Source organism: Poecilia formosa, unplaced genomic scaffold (assembly GCF_000485575.1).
Source record: "Poecilia formosa unplaced genomic scaffold, Poecilia_formosa-5.1.2 Scaffold55, whole genome shotgun sequence".
Classification (NCBI taxonomy): Eukaryota; Metazoa; Chordata; class Actinopteri; order Cyprinodontiformes; family Poeciliidae; genus Poecilia; species Poecilia formosa.
Window position 1 is genome coordinate 1,415,398 of NW_006799994.1, and position 11,216 is coordinate 1,426,613.

Consider the following 11,216-nt stretch of genomic DNA (forward strand, 5'->3'; position numbering starts at 1 on the left):
TCTGACTCTTAAATTAAGAATCTGTGTGGGATCTCTAATTTGCTTTGAGTTGTAAAAATAAAAAAATAAACATGGTTTTCTAAAATGTTTGCTTGAATTAAACTTTCTTTTGAAGGGAACTTATTATTTAAAACTCACATTTTGCACATTTTTGTTCTTCTATTTGGGTCTGAAGGCACCTCTAAAACAAGCCAAGCCTGAACTTGTTACTGTTTTCAGGCAATAAGGTTTTTGGTAACTGGTAAAGGAGCCATTTTAAAAACCTCCAGGATGTAACACCACAAATCAGCAGGCACTGCCCATTACCTAGCAACCCAAGCTGATCTCCAGCATGTTTGGTCAGCTGGTTTTATCTGTATGTGCTGTACAATGGCTGCTGAAAAAACCCCTAAGTGTTTTTGTTTATGATGTACCATTCAGTAACAACCTGCTGCATTCTTGTTGGTTGTGCAGGAGGCTCCACTTCTGCTTTTCAAAGATGTATGGTTGTGTACTTGCGCATTTGTTTGAAGCCATTTTCATGTGGGGGGCGTGGCCAGCAGCAGCTTGTTAGGATTTAAAGTGACATGATGTCCTAAAACACCTCATTTTGAAATCTCATCATCAAAGAATGATTTTGTGCAGAACCTGTAATGAATGTATTTTGTGTTCATTACCAGGTTAGGATAGAGCTATAGACCTATCCTAACCTGTTAAAGGAATAGTTCACCTTATCAGATGGCATAGCTGGTTATTGTCTGAAACTTTAAGAAGTTAGAGCTGTCCTGCCTCTGCGTTGAGTGTAGATAGCTCTTATTGTTTGTTGGAGCGCCGTGCAGAGAGCCTCTGTACCTTATGACAGACCCTTTGCTTTGATCTAGCATGAGAGCGACGGTTCAAACAAAGGTTCACATTTTACCACTTCTCCTCACAGCGCAGGCTGAATGAGGCCCTTTGTTAACTTCCCCGTTAGGCGGTAATTACACAGGGATTCCTCCTGCATATAGACCCTCTGCTTCATACACCCAGGCTCATTTTTCATGCATGTGAACTATATTGCACGCTGAAGATTGAAAACGATCAGCATTTTGCTCGTTTCTCCTCCCAACCCCCCATATCCACCTCTTATCTCGTCTCCCATCCCACTCTGTCTGTTGATAAGCCGAGAGGCCATTGGCCGGCACACATGGAGCCCATGTGACACTTCAGCAACAGCCCGACGGCCAGATTGGAAGCCCCCATGCACGTTTGAGTGTGTGCATGTGTGTGTGTGCGTTAAGATGAGGTCTGGCTACTGTAGCTGTATTGTTCTCTCTAATCAAGACCCCCACTCCCAGGCCCTCCAGGATGGTCATTTCCTCCCCGTCCCAAACCAAACCACCAGCCAGTTTTTAGTGCATGTTGTCCGTATCGTAATCCCATTGTTTGTGGTTTGGTCCCCTCACTCCAGTCCGTTTGCCGTTCCTGCCTCTGCAGCAGAGTTTTTACCAGTCGCTCGTTTTGCCTTGCAGCTCGGCACAGTGCAGGTTTTCACTTCTGATCTTTTTCTCATGCTGCAACCTCAAACTTTTTCTGATGGAGTATCTAAAGTAGTGCATAATTATGAACAGGACAGAAATAATTCTTGGTTTTCGAGTTTTAGAAAAATCTGAAAAGTGTGGTGTGCATTATTTCACTCACCTGTAAGTCCAACTTCACACATCTAATTTAGAGCTGCAACTAACAATTACATCAGTAATAGATTATTCTGATAATTAATCGACTAAATGGATAAAACATTGGCACATTCTGCAGATTTCTCATTTTGCTGCTCATTGTTATTTTATACAATATTTTAAATACTACAATTCATTTCCATTTTTAAATACGAAAATTGACATTTTGTTGCCTAAAATGCATGAACAGCTTTCCTTTAGTGAACTATCAAAGGATGCATCTACAGCTGAAAATGCTGTTAGCATCAACATGTGAAAGGCTCATTCCTTTCTGAACACAGTGTAAGGCTGATCTGTTGATTTTTTATTAACCAATTAATAATTGGACAGCAATAGGTGGTTAATAGATTATTTTCTAACGGAGTTTGAATCAGGTGAAGCTAAAACTGCCTGTTGAGGAGTTCAGATTTACAGACAGAGCGAAATGTATGTATACTTTGTATAGTTTTGACTTGATTACTGTGCTTAATAATCTGCTTTTTCAGCCAATGGCTGTGTATTCCTAACAATTAATCAATTACAAATTTAGACTACGATTATTTCAATCATGATTAATACAACTAATCATTGCAGCCCATTTTCTTCATTCATTCTTTTAAAAACAGCTCAAGCTGATATTCACCTAGTTTGTGCTCGCTTGTATGTACTTGTACATTTCAAGTATAAGTACATAAAAAAGGCAGAATAAAAAAATAAAAGTTTTTTAGTTCTTGCAAATATGCAGACAGTGTTGTTTCAAAAGATTGTGTCCAGGATGTGTGGGGTCTGCAGGACTGTTAGCTGCCCTTTTCCTGACTCTAAACTCGTACAGGTAGGCAGGACAATAAAGTCCCAGAAATTATTGCAATAAACACCAATATTGTTTATTGCAATAATCATTTATAGGGTAAAATACATGTGCATGCCACACTTTTAAGAATCCAGGGAAATGTGCTGCTTTGTTTATCACAAAATTCCAGTTAAAAATGTTGAAATTTGCTGTGGTAACATGACAAAATGTGGAAAAAATGCATAAAGATGCGTTTACATGCAACAGATTCTCACCATTACATGAAGTGAAAAAAATGGCTAACGGTTTTTAATCAAGCCATTCATAACCTGTGAGTTTTTTCCCGGTAGGCGGGTGTTTGCAGACAGATATTAAAGCAGAGAGGAACTGAATAACGCAGTGAGATTATCAGACTGAGGTTGGTGTTTCTAACTTTTAATCTTCCATGTTCCCTGACAAACACACCTCTGAACTTTACCTCCTGCCCCCACTCCGACTTGGTCGTGGAGGAGAAGTGGAGCGATGGGCGCCTGCTGGCGGCCCCTTCACAGATGGCTGCAGGTACAGCGCTACGCTTGGCCGGTAACCAAAGGACTTCAAAGCTCAGACGAGCGCTGAAGCCCATTTCTGTCCAGACCCAGGAGGCTGAAGGAGCAAAAGACAAGAAGCAGCGCAGTCAAAAGAGTCAACAGGCGTGGAATTGAGCAGCTTTCGCCTTTTTCCGTCTCTTATAGTGGAGACACTCGTTTTTCAAACTTTTACCATAAAGTTCAGAGATAGATATCTGATATAGGTGTTGCTGTTATAGCCGATAACAAATATTTGCTGGTATTATATTCAGTATTGCTTCTCTGCAGTTAAACGCCTCATAATCCTGTGCTGCATCATTGTTTCTGCTGCAGACCCAAACAAAAGTTCTGGTAGATGTGAATCCTGGAAGACCGAATATTGAATTTTTTGATTGTAGATAGAAATAAAAAAGGAAGAGTACATTTCCACCCAAAAACTCTGAAATTTTGAGATGAATCTAAAAAAAATCTAGAAAAAATGAAAAGAATGTAACTCTGAAAAGTCAAAAATGTTCTAGATAAAAATCTGTAATGTTGAGATTGATCTCACAAAATGTCTAGAAAAACAGAAACATTGATGAGTCAAAAATTTTAAACGTTTTGAAGTGATTTTCCTGTAAAATGTCTGCGATCTTAAATTGTCTGAGTTTTTTCTAGCTAATTTTTGGGTTTTGGAATTCAGAATTTTTCTTTTTCTAGAAAATCTTTGAGTTTTTTGGTGGAAATTTACTCCTCCTTTTTTACTACCTACAGAGGACCTAACACACCAATGTGGAATTTAGCTTAAAAGGTTCATAAAACAAATTATTTCTCTTGTTCTTTTTGGCCAAAATATACAATAAATTGAACGTTTACAGGAAAAGAGTCGAACAGTAATGGGGCTTTTTACTCGGCTGAAGTTGTTTTGGCCCAGATAAAGGAAGGAGAAACCACCTTTTGGATCCAGTCGTCACTTCAAAGCGCCGCGCCGGTTTTGATCCGAGCCCGGCTCTCAGCCTGACGGACGCAGACGCAGAGAGAAAATGGCAGCGAGATGAGGAGTGACAAAGCTGGGAAGAGGAAGGCAGAAACAGAAGAAGGGAGGCCGGGGTCGAGAGATGAATACCTTCATCTGGGGGCCCATTAGCCCCCAGCGGCGCAGTCAGAGGTCAGGGGGCATGGAGGCTGGGTTGGAGGCGGTTGTCATGGTGCTGGCAGAGTCGTTTGGGGGTTGAGGTTCTCTTACCTTTTCTAGCTCAACCTGCAGCTTCTCCTATCGTTTGCGTTAGCTAAGCTAGCTTTAAGCCAGAATGTCACTTTATCTGCAGAACGGAGTAAACGAGGTCAGCTGTGTTTACTTCTCTGGGCTTCAGTGAGGAGCAGAGAACAGGTGAGTGTTTCTGCTCTCACATGCCTTATTTCAGTGTCGCTCTCTCAAGAAAATTAACCTTGTCTATATTCTGCTGATGTTGAAAAAACACAATTTCACAATTGCAGTGATTCCATTAGACAAGAAATAAAATGAAAATCACACAAGAATAAGCTTGTTCATGCAATAAAAAACACGGCAATGAAGGATGTAAACATTCTCAAATTTGCATGATTGTCGAATTGCAGGTAGAGGCCATGGAAAATTAGTCCAAAATGCCACAAATGGCCCTGGGGCCACACTTTGGACTCTTTTAGTTTAGTTTTTCCTTCAGTAGATTCAGAAACTCTTTTTGCATCTTCAGTTAATGTGAATCCTGATTAGCTGGTTGAAGCTAATGGTTTATGCAGAAGCTTTTTATGTTTTTCTTTTGGCTTTTTCTAGGGATCCACTGCATGTTTCAGTGGGAGAGCTTTACAATTTCAGCCTCTTTTGTTTCTTTTAGTCAAGCTAACCGTCTTTATTATTTAAAATACCTTTAAGTAAAATGTTAGAACATTTTTTAGCTAATGTAAGCTGCCTCTCTAAATTTGGACTGAGATACATAATCATTTTACTGGAAAGTGTTAATTTAAAACTTTGTTAATTTACATTAGCATACTTAATTGATTTATGCATTAGCTTTTAGGTGAGGAACAGGTATCAGACATTTAAAAGTGGAAGTGCAATAAAAAGGCTCAGACATAAATAGATAAATAAATGCTGCATCTTTTTGAAGCTTATCTTTTCCTCTCAGTTTTATGTTCATAAAAATACATGCAGAACTTTCGGGCAGCAGAGGAATTAATTTTATGGTGCATATTCTCCATTTACAAATAAAGAGTAACTGTTTAGCTTGTAAATAAACTCCCAATTTAACATGAGGAAAGTTTAAAGATTTGTAACATAACGTTTGCATTAAATATGATGAAGTTTGTTCTGTTTTAAGACGGTAGAAATCCATTTTGGCTGTCAGACACGTTGCTAACTTCGGCCTCCAGGCCCAGTTTAGCAGAATTTAATCTAAAGGAAGAAGCTTTTAGCAGAACTTCACTCCAGAAATTCTGAACTGTCCCTTTAAGGATTTATTTTTTTACTGACTCGCCCATGGGTCTCTTTTCCGTCTGATCCGTTTCAACACTTCTCAGCTCCCATAAGACTGTGACTTTAAAAACACCTCAGATCTTAGCAAAAGATCTAAATTGGGAAATTCTCCAAGCAGAAAAAGAAAAGTTTATTATTATGTACATAATTACAGACAAGAGCTCTCATTATTCAGTTGAAGTTGTTCCTTATAGCAGTGGTTCAGATATGGTTGTGTGTGCATGGCAGATGGTCAGCGTAGCCTGTTTGTGCTGCTGTTGGGGACGGAGGACACTGTAAATATAATCAGCTAAATCCATGGTTTTCATGCTGATTCAGATGGAGGAGGCTGAGTTGGCCAGACTTACTTATTACCTCAGCTCATCAGCCATGTTTGAGACACAGTCAGCAGGATCACCGCACATATACCTTGCAAAATTGTGGAGTGTTTGTACATGGCAGTGGTCTCACTGACCAGAGGAAATCTGAAGCCAGATTAAAACATTTTATTAACCGTGAATATTAATGAGTCACCTGCAGAATGGAAATGTTGAGGCGGAAGAAAGGGCCTTTGTTGCCCTTCAGCTCCAAATTCACAGTTTCCTGAGAAATATCACTCCCTCTCACCGTCTGCGGACGCGTCGGCCATGATTGTTTCTGACGAGAGAAACGAGTGGATCACAGCTTCTAGAAGAACAGGATCACATCAAGACTGTTTATTTTTACAGTAGAGGAGCGATGGGATGTGTTTTGATAATACAGGAAGTGATGTCATCGCCGTGCATGATCGATCTGCTGCCGCTTAGCTCTGCTGCTGTTGGGGCTCAGCGCTGGGTTTCGTTTGGGTGAGGTTGTGGTTTTTAGGTGGCAGCTTCAGATAGGTGCAGTGAATTAGGAAAGATGTGTGTTATATTTGATTACACTAAACTTATTATTCCATCTGTTTCTGTTCAGTATTGATGAAGCAGCAGACTTTAATCCCCATATTTGGAAATTTACCAATCCTCTGTTTTCTTCATCTAAATAGTTTCTTCAGTTTTATTCTCAGATTCTGTTACTTCAGTTCACCAGAAAGAGGCTAAATTTCAGTGAGAACGGATTTGAATGTCCCATCAAACAGAAAGAGTTGTTTTTATTTAAACCTTTGACTTATAAAAGAATTTTACCCTGAAGAGTTTATGAAAGCTGAATCTTTTTTTATTCCAGACTTTAACTAGGCCACTCCAAAACCGGGCAGTTTTGGCCAGTTTGTTTTGATTATTCAGTTTATTTATTTGAGAAGATCAGAATTCATGATTACAAAAATTACTGCAGTTCAGCCCAGACCATCATACTACCACCACCTTACTTCACTGAATTGCTGTGGTACATTTACACGAGAGTTAGCAGAATACACAGCTTCCAAAAACGTTCACAGAATATTTCCCCAAAAGATCATCAAGACATCTTTATGCAAATCAGAACGTTATGCCTGGTTCACCTGGCAAGATTTGAAGATTTTAAGAAAGAAAGAACAAAAAAATGATACAAAATGTTTGTCTTCTGTAAATTTAAGCTTCATGTTGTCAGAAAGGTTCTGCTTGAATGATTCTTGGTTCTACAGTTTTAGTTATAATCAGACCTCATATTTCCTGAACTGAACTCATATTTCCAGACAATTTGGTTAATAACTGTCAATGCCTGATTTAACTAAATGTTTTAAGCTTTTACCACACTGGGCCAGGTTGGATGGATAACTGACCTTTTTTACCCAAAATGAATTAATCTAAAACATTTTAGATGATCTTTTATTATCATGACAGGAAGTGGACAGAACAAATGAAATGAAACAGAAATGAAAACTGAATAAAAACAGTGTAGAAAAAACACAATTAGCTGAACATTGGCATCATTTAATCAAATTTTGTGTTTGCATGCGGTTTTGTCCTGAGCTGACTGACATGCCATTATTTTGAAAACCACAGCCAGGACCAAATAAGGTCATCGTTCACATTACAACTAAAAACTCAGCACAGTGGCTTTTTACAGCTCCTCACTCAACCAGATCTACAGAAATCAGTTCAGCATCACTCAGCTTCCCTCTCTCCTTTCTGTTTGTTTGTTTTGTTACTGTTGGGTTATTGTTTCTTTTTTGTGGTTCTCCTGTTGATCTCAGTGCGGCGCGTTGAGTTCGGCCGTCATTGTGAGTCCTAAAGGCAACAGAAGGGTGTTTCTCTCTGCGTGCAAATGATAAGCAGTCTGGCTGCTTATCGTGTGTGTGTGTGTGTGGGTGCGTGTGCATGTGTGTGCGTGCATGCGTGTGTGTGCCTGCAGCGTAGTCAAAGCAGCACAGCATGATGCATGCGGTGGATGTAATGCAGTCAGTTAACAGGTGGTTTATGGTCGTTCATGCTTTCTGCTCGGTTTCCACGTGTTTCATACAAAGTTCAGTCCTACACAGCTGCTGCAAAACCAACAACCCTTTTTATTTTAATTCAGTTTATCTCACATGTTGGACGTCCCTGAATTATATTATGATGTCTGCCTTTCAAAAATTATTAATCGTCAGAAAGGAAATTATCCATCTCATTTTAATTTATCATGCAGTTAATTGATTATTGTGACAGGATTTCCAACACCTGCTTTTTTCAGTCTGCATCATTGTGTTTGAATAAACCACAAATATCTTATGTTATTCTCTAGAATGACGTATAAATAGGACCTTCAGGAAAACAGTTGCATGCTTACACATTATTTCACCAATCAAATCAAAGCAGTTTTTATTTTTATACTGCCAAATTACATCAGTAGGCCTATATTTATGGATTTTTTCTTATTGACCCATACAGCTGTTTATTCTCATATGAACCTTATTTTGAACCTTTGCTCCTCATTTTAGCCGAGTGAGGAGGAACTTTGTGGTGAAGCAACAGCTGGTTGGGCTGACCAGGCAGCGTAAACACCGGCCATGTTTTTCCTCACTCCAGCCGTTTTATGGCCACATTTACGATGTGAATAGCACCCTCCTTATCGACTGACAGTTGTCCAATGGTAGCTGCTTCTTTTTGCTTTTTTTTTTTGCACCGATGCAACACAAATGTTAGCTTTGAAACATCGGTGCTCAAATCAATAAGAGTGAGATAGTATTGCTTTTTTACATGCACGGATATTTGTGCAGCTGCAGCTTGTGTGTTTCTGCCTTTGCATGTGGATCGTAGCAAACGCTGAGTAATTATGTTATCTCACAGCTAACACAGCAGCTTATATCTTGGGTTGTTTGATTCCAGGAATGGGGAGAGTTAGGGGAGTGTCACATTTACAGCTAGCAGGAGCCGTGCTTAAACTCAAATTTACCACTCGGTTGCTTCTTTTTGCAAAAGAACGGATAGAAAGACGGATCCAAGTAGAGCAAAGAGCAGCAGCTTGCATGACAGTTTCTCACCAGCATGTCTGATGCATTGCCCCATAAACAAGCAGTGATGAAAGAGCTAAAAAAGCAGTCAGGATGGTCAATATTAGCCTCCAGAGAAGAGAGAGCGAAGGAGGGAGTTTGCAGCGGGTAACTGCAGCTCCCTTCCAGAGGACAGACAGGACTGAGCTGTTCATTATGAACAAAACGTTCCTCCTTAGAAACGACTTCAGTCTCCTTAAATCGTTTTCTCTACCTGTGGAAATGCTTGATTTAACTGAGACACAAGATTTAGAGATAAAGTAGAAGCACTGTTGTTTTGGAGGAACTCACTGGAAAGGGAGCTGAAAGGCGACAGCTCATACTTTTCACCACAAAAATAAAGACTTTTTTTTTTTTTTTTTTAAATGTTAATCATTTGGAAATTATTTTTGTTTCATCAATAGTCAATTCATCAATAGTCAATTCAATCACAAATACATTTAGTTCATTAAGTTCAGTTTATTATTAAAATGATTGAGTCATTGACTGCACAGCCTCAAATCGAGCATGCATGTGGTGACAGTGGAGAGAAAAAATCCCCTTCAACAGGAAGAAACATCCGTCAGAACCAGAACCAGAACCTGGCTTAGTACAAGCAGCCGTCCACTACGAATGACCTGAGCTTTGAGAAAACAGAAATACAAACTGAACTGAAGAACTGAACCAGGAGAACTTTCTGTGTTCATGAAAAGTAAAAAGCTAAGAGCAGGAGAAAGAACGATTAGTTAATGGCAGCATTAACCGATTCCCTCCTCCAGCCAAACAGAACGCCAGACTGGGTGGAGCTTCATGAAGTTAAGAGTTGAAATAGTTCAAATTGGAGAGTAGTAGAAGAAGAAAGTGAGGAAAAGTGCCTTACATTGAGGCAGAGCTAGCCAAAACCGTTTTTTGCTGAAGTGTTCATGGTTTCTGGGTTTTATTTTGAAAACATCCAAATTTTATGTTTTATGTTTTGTGTTGATAAACAAAGTTACTTTATAATGTCCAGTTCTGTGGAAACACTGAAACATGACATAAGTCGACTTTCCAAAATAATTTCTGTGTGCTAATCCTGACGTTGTTCTGAACAAACTCAAATAAATGAACAATTTGCTGTTTGTTCAGTGATTCAAATCACTTTTTGCCCTGAAGAATCTTTTCACAGATGGATATGTTTTGTGAGGCTGATTGCTGGCATACAGTTACCTATAAAATAAGTAATAAATATTTCTTATTGTCACATTTGTCGTTATCACAATATTGTGATAAAACTTCATATCGCCCACAGCCGTCCCGCCCACCAGGTCACGTCTAGCAGTATCACTCCACTGTCTACAGCTGAACAACTTAGACTTTTCAGAAAGAAAATCAATATCAGCCACAACCAGAATAGTCAGATTTTTAAAGACTGTTGATCGATCAGCAAACTGCAGTCAGTGCAGCTCTAATTTTCTAATTTATACATTTTATACTTTCCATCAGTTCCCTTTCTATCATCAGGGCTCAGCAACTATTAGGTCTGCTTCGTTTATTTTTTTTATCTTTGCAGTATCAGCACACACACACACACACACACACACACACACACACACACACACACACGCTCATAAGTGTTCATAACACTTATGAGCACGAAAAGAACAACAGATATATTCAAATGAAACAAATGAAAGCTCTGCCCATCACCTCTAGTGTTTCAGATATCGTAGGCGGATTAATTCCTAGTAAACTGAGCAAAAAGTTTCCTAAAAGATTAAAAACTTCCTCCCCAGCTGGTCAGTTTGGGTCATAAATACTGACGTAGGAGAGAGAGAATAACCACTGTAGGCACAGAAGGCTGATCATACTTACATTATATACACCCCCATAAACCTTCTGATTGACTTTGGAGAATAAAGACGTAGCTAGAGTCACTGCAGATAACAGAAAATATCACCTTTTTAATCAGGCTGGATTAAAATAAACGACCGTTGAAGCACAATGTTAACCCAGGTGACAATGAAGCGGAGGATGCTCAGCACTGGAGAAATGTGCAAAGTGACTCTAACCGCGGCGGTAAACTCTAGCTCCTCAGAGCCGCCAGTCTGGACTGCATGGCTTCGATGTCTTCCTCCGACTCTTCGTCCGAAGCAGCAGCTGAGGCTCCCGGAGGCTGCAGGTCCGGAAGCGGCTCCGTCACTTTGCTTGGAGCTTTACCAAGAGCCCCTAAAGGACCAGAGCAGAACCAGAGCAGAACCAGACATGTTCAGCCTCACTGGGTAACATTGGGTTGTTTTAATAAATATTAAGAAATTAAAACCTGGAG

At 39.6% G+C, this 11,216-nt stretch overlaps 1 protein-coding gene across 2 annotated transcripts in view; it reads left to right on the forward strand.

The window, feature by feature from the left end:
* The window catches only part of hipk2 (homeodomain interacting protein kinase 2), a 95,949-nt gene that overhangs the window by 5,037 nt on the left and 79,696 nt on the right, over positions 1 to 11,216 (forward strand). The window lies entirely within an intron of this gene.